Below are 6000 nucleotides of genomic sequence, written 5' to 3' on the forward strand. Positions count from 1 at the left end.
ACCAAAGTTGAAGACCAAAAAACTCTGACTCAGCATTTCTACTCCTGAATGCATACCCTGGGTAACTATGTGCACATAGGTACCAGAATATATATGCAAAAAATGGTCACAGCTACAGTGATTGTGATAGCCCCAAAATGGAAACAACACAAAATATCAGCCACAGAAGAATGGACCATGCAATGAAATACATACAGCAATGAAAAATGAATGAATCAGACTTAAACCTACAGATAACAACATGGCTGAATTTTATAATATATAAGGTAAATAAACCACAAAAGAAACACACAGTATGACTCTTGCATACAGTTTAAAATGAGACAAAACTCAACTACTGTATATTGTTTGGAGGTACATACTTTGGTGGTAAAACTACAAAGAAAAGGCAAGTAACTTATTACCATACAAGTGGGTAGTGGTTTATCTCTAAGAGGAGAGGAGATGGTAAGGGATAAACAAGAATCACAAGGGGAACTTTGGGGAAGGGGTGTTGTCTATGTCCTATTTCTTGAACTGGGTGCTGGCTACACATGTTTGCTTTAGAATTCTTTTCACACTGTACATTTATGGTTTATTTATTTACATGTATTCATTTTGCAAATGAAAAAGTTGGAAACAACAGGGAGCTTAACTGGTAGTATCTGAATTACCTTACTTGCTCTTCAAGTTCAGACTTGAAGGTATTGATAAATGCCCAGAGTTTAACATCCAGAGAGTATATTTAATGTCATTTTGTGTCCAAACACTGTCAATATATCACAATCAGAGTATTTATTCTTTTCGCTTGTTCAGAAAACAACTCAGACAAATATGGAACGAGCTGTTTGTAAAAAAGAAACAAAAGAATAATAGTCTTTTAGATGGTGGGCAGAACAAGCATGAGACAAAGGACCACACAAAGATGGCTGTAGGAGGCAGAATAACAACGTCTCAAAGGCATTCACTCTTTACTCCCTGGGACCTGTGAATATGTTAGGTTACATGGCAAAGGAGAGAAAAGGTATCTAATCAACAGACTCAGAAATGTGGAGATTATCCTGGATTATCTGGGTCTTTACATTTAAATGGAAGAGGAAGGCAGAAGAGAGAGGCTAGAGTGATTAGATGTGGGACTGACTCAACTCACCATTGCTGGCTTTGAGGAGGAAGAGGACCTTGAGCCAAGGAATTTGGGCAGCTTCTAGGAGCTAAGCAAGGCAAGGAAAATAACTCTCCTCTGCTTCTGCTTGTTTAGTTGCTCAGTCGCATCCAACTTTTTGTGATCCCGTGGGCTGTAGTCCACCAGGCTCCTCTGTCCATGGGATTCTCCAGGCAAGAATATTGGATTGGGTTTCCATGCCCTCCTCAGGGGGATCTTCCCAACCCAGGGATTGAACCTGCATCTCCTGCTTGGTAGGCAGATTCTATACCACTGAGCCACCAAAGTCTAACTCTCCTCTAGAGACCCCTAGATTTTCCCCTAGAGTCACGATTTCAGCCCAGCATGACCCAAGTTACACTTTTGGACCCACAGAACTGTAAGATAGTGGCTGGTTATTTTTAATTTTAGATTTACACAAAAAAATTGCAAAGACTGAACAGAGGGTTCTCAGCTCCCCTTATGCTACTAGTTAATGCCTTTTTAAAAATACATATACTTTAGGACTTCCCTGGCTGTCCAGTGGGTGAGACTGCACGCTTCCACTGCAGGGGGCACAGATTGATCCCTGGTTGGGGAAGTTCCACATGCCATGGAACTTTAGAGCAGATTTAGGTTCACAGCAAAATTGAGTGGAAGGTACAGAGACATACCATATACCCCCTGTCTCCACATATAAATTGAGCATTTTTCTTGTTTTTCAATTTTCACTATGCAGTGCAGCATGCAGGATCCTGGTCCCCAGACCAGCGATCAAACCCATGCTTCCTGCATTGGGAGCAGGGAGTCTTAAATACTAGACCATCAGTGAATCTGGTCTGAATTGTGTTGTTTTAAGCTACTATGCTCGTGGTAATTTGTTAGAGCAATACTGAAAAATGAATACAATGGCAAATGGAATTTCCAGGGAAAAAAGTAGAGAGGTGGATGACTTAGGGATACATACACCTATGTGTGTGTGCTAAGTCACTTCAGTCATGTCCCACTCTTTGAGCCCCTACTGCCCATAGCCCACCAGGCTCCTCTGTCCATGGAATTCTCCAGGCAAGAGTACTAGAGTGGGTTGCCATGCCCTCCTCCAGGGGATCTTCCCAACCCAGGGATAGAACCGTCGTCTCTTATGTCTGCTCCATTGGTAGGCGGGTTCTTTACCACTAGCGCCACCTGGGAACTCCCACATATACATATGGTAAAATGCTAAAGAAAACTAAGAGAATAACTACTCCGAAATTCAGTATAACTGTTGCTTCTGGTAGAGGATATAGAGCACATAGGTGGAACATCCCCCAGGACAGGGCTGCAGAAGCCTGCAAGTGGTCTCTTTGGGAATGAGAAAAAGGATCATTCTCTGTGGGCCCACAGCCTAGCAGCAGCGGAGCCTTTATACCCAAGGGAAAGGTCCCATCCTCCAGGAGGAATCTACCCCACCTTGGCAAAGACCTTTGTGCAGTGTTCAGTTTGTACCACAGTGCTGGCAGCCCCACCATGGACCTTCCCAACTTTTGTAATATTCTACTTCTCAAGCTGGGTCAAGGGTTGTTGTTGTTCAGTCACTCAGTCGTGTCCAACTCTTTGCAGCCCCATGAACTGCAGCACACCAGGCTTCCCTGTCCTTCACTGTCTCCCAAAGTTGGCTCAAACTCATGTTCATTGAGTCAGTGATGCCATCCAACCATCTCATCCTCTGTTTCAGTGAGTCGGCTCAGTGGTTGTGGTGCATGGACTTAGTTGCTGCATGTGGATTCCTCCCAGATCAGGGATCTAACCCACATCTCCTACATTGTCAGGTGGGTTCTTAAACACTGAGCCACCAGGGAAACCCCTCCTATCCCTATTTTAAATAAGATATTTCATCCACTTTCTCACCCAGGTGTTGTACACAGTGGTAGGAACTAAACGTGCAACCACAGTGAAATTGGTGAGCTCCAGTAATCCAAGAAAGCTTCCTAAGACCTGAAGAGAAATTTCATCATTAGGGAACTGGCATGCCTGACATGCTGACCTGTGAGGAAGCAGAAAGACAAATGAACTTGGAAGGTTCTGTACCAGCCCAGGAATCTTGGACTCCAAGGGGCTGAAGCTCTTCCAAAGAAGCCCAAGACCTTTCTTTGTTTCTTTTTATCTTTCTTTTTTTTTAATAGAGCACCTTGAGTAGGACACAAGTTTCCTGAAACATGTCTCCTCACTCCCATGCAGCCCTACTGTCTTCAGAAGGGATCACTTAGTTTCAGTGGTTCAACAATCCAAACCCCAAACCATAAAGAGGAAGTTTTGCTTCTTAAATACAAGTTCTGCCCACCCTTCCAGATCTAAGAAGTGCTTGACTCTACCCAACTCTAAAGTTGGATCTAAGCAAGTACTCACCATGGGGCTGAGGGATGGTCTAATTCACACTACTGCCCTTTTTTAAAATTATTTTTTCAAATAAAAAATAATATATAGTCATTGGGAAAATTCAAAACATTTAGAAGAATAGAAAGTAAAATGTTTTCTTTGTTCCCTAATTTTACTTCCTTCCCTGAAGGTAAACCTTATGAAGTATATCCTCCCAGACCTCTTTTTACACATTTATTAAATACACACATTCCTTTTTTACTCCTTGACATAAATAAGATCATACTATAATGTTCTATAATACATTTTTATTTATAAATATTTGCACATAATTTTCCATGGAAATCTGTCCATATTAGTAAATTTAAGCTGTTCCAGTTTTCTCTATTAAATACAATAGTGCAATAAATATTTGTATACTCATGTCTGTTTGCGTATAACAAATACCAAGAAACAAACTTGCTGAGTTGAAGAGTAATGCATTTAAATTGTGATAGATATTACCAAAACTACCTCAGAAGAGGTTTTATGAACATATAGGAAAATCCTTATTTGCTTACAATTTCACCAACAATGGATATTATATATATTCTTATTTTGGTCAATTTGATGAGCAAAAACAGTAGTACTAGTGAGGTTGAAGTACTATATGCTTACTGCCCGGTTGTATTTCTTACTGAAATACATTTCCATTTCCTATTTTTCTGCTTGCAACGTCCTCATTTTGATCGTAAGGGTATATATATTGAGCACTTGGCTATGTACCAGCCACTGCACTAGGTGCTTTCAAATAATTTTTTTTCTTGAAACAACCCATTTTACAGATGAGAAGTATGAAAAACATGAAGAGGAATTTCAAACACTGGTCTTTTTTACCGGTCTCTTTTACTCTAAAGGCTGCACGTTCTGCAATCTATCACTATACCAAAAAGCCACATTTTACTGAAACATAGAAACCCCTAAGGGAATCAACTTGCCCAAACACTCACAGTCTTGTAGCTTGGATGATCACCTCAATTCAGATCACTGGTGGACTTTTTTCTGGTCTTCCTGGAAAATTAAGTTGAAGACTGCCAAAAGGCTGTTCAAGCAAACATATTAGACTCAGCAGCCTGTTATCTGTGTCCTTAAGGATAAAGAACCCACAGGACAAGGGTTGAAGATAAATAAAATAGAAACACTAAGAAACATGGAGACCTTGGCCCCATTCCATCCATATCACAGTCAAAGCAGAGAGCTGATCGCCCTACAAGTCAGCCCTGGTATAATTTTCAGTCACCTCCCATGCCAAAACATTTTTAAAACTCTGAAGCTGGGATGAACTATTAATCATAAGCATGAGTAGCAGGTAGTTTGAGGTTCTGTGCTTTATAAAATCAAGATGTTTATTTTTTAGTCTTTTAATCAAATAACCTAGAATGAAAAGTATCCCTAAGATTTTTGCCCCTTTTTTTCTTAGATGTGATTAACATAATGAAAACTACCATAGGAAATATGATTTTCTGATATTACTGTTCATACTGATACTGATCATAATTTTCTAAAGAAAAGGAGGATGGGGTAAATTAAATCTAAGAAATTTCAATAATCCCTTCCTTCAAAAAACATTAATTAAATGTTTATCTAATGAATTGGTAACAGCTTGAAACTGACTACAGGGAGATGCAGTAAACCATTCTTTCTCACCTTGTGTAACTAAAAGTTTGCAATATCAAAAAAATTAAAAAGAAAAAAAAAACCTACATGTCAGACATTGAGCTGGGCACTGAATGTTTAGCAATAGGAACATAGTTCCTATTCTTTTGAAAGCAGTAATCCTTTCCATTACCATGTTAACTTTCATATGTATTAGCTGCTTTATTCTGTAAACATACCATAATTGCAAATTGAACCTGGAAGTCTCCTACATTTTATACTTTCTTTTCTTCCTGGTCTTTGTTCTCTGGGATAAATCTATCTAGAGGGTCTGGTCTCTAATAAGATGGATAGTGGCTGGGAGTGGGAGGGGTGAGCAAGATAAGAAAAAGACCTTTATCCTGTGGAGAAGGACATGGGTGGAGTTAGTTTCAGGGTGTTTCAGAGAATATTATCAGCATCTTAAGTGCTGTCTCCACCCTTTTAAACACTTAGGGTGAAACTTTCACTCAAAAAATCTTCCCTTGAATTCAGGCTGATACTCCTTTTTGAAGACTGTCAAAATGGATCACAGAAAAAGAGCTACTTTCCCAGGATTAGATAACAAAATGGAGTAAAATTTCATTCCCTCTAACTCTAGAATCTTATTCCATGAAGCTCAAACACAAAGGGCAGAGGACTGATGCTTACATCAAAATTATGTTTCAAATCAGATTGATTACCCGCTCCACAGAGCTCCTCAAGTAATACATTTACCATTGGAATGCTGTCATTCTCAGTTCTGAGAGTCCACAGAATGTGTTCTGATTCAATTCTCTTTTATAAGTTTCTCCCCAGTAATTCTTCCCCGTGTGGTTTTAGGGTCCTATTCATGTGTACAAATGTGCTCC

General features: G+C 39.7%; 1 protein-coding gene across 7 annotated transcripts in view; it reads right to left on the reverse strand.

The window, feature by feature from the left end:
* The window catches only part of FAM13B (family with sequence similarity 13 member B), a 103240-nt gene extending 98690 nt beyond the window's left edge, over nucleotides 1–4550 (reverse strand). For all 7 annotated transcript variants that reach the window (XM_081500688.1, XM_081500686.1, XM_081500669.1 and 4 more), the window contains exon 1: nucleotides 4465–4550. The gene's annotated coding sequence lies outside the window, so the exon portion shown is untranslated. The remainder of the gene's footprint in view (nucleotides 1–4464) is intronic.
* Between the last annotated feature and the right edge of the window lie 1450 nt (nucleotides 4551–6000).

The sequence above is a fragment of the Giraffa tippelskirchi genome, chromosome 6, assembly GCF_054371585.1.
Source record: "Giraffa tippelskirchi isolate mGirTip1 chromosome 6, T2T-mGirTip1v1.2.pri, whole genome shotgun sequence".
In the NCBI taxonomy this organism is placed as follows: Eukaryota; Metazoa; Chordata; class Mammalia; order Artiodactyla; family Giraffidae; genus Giraffa; species Giraffa tippelskirchi.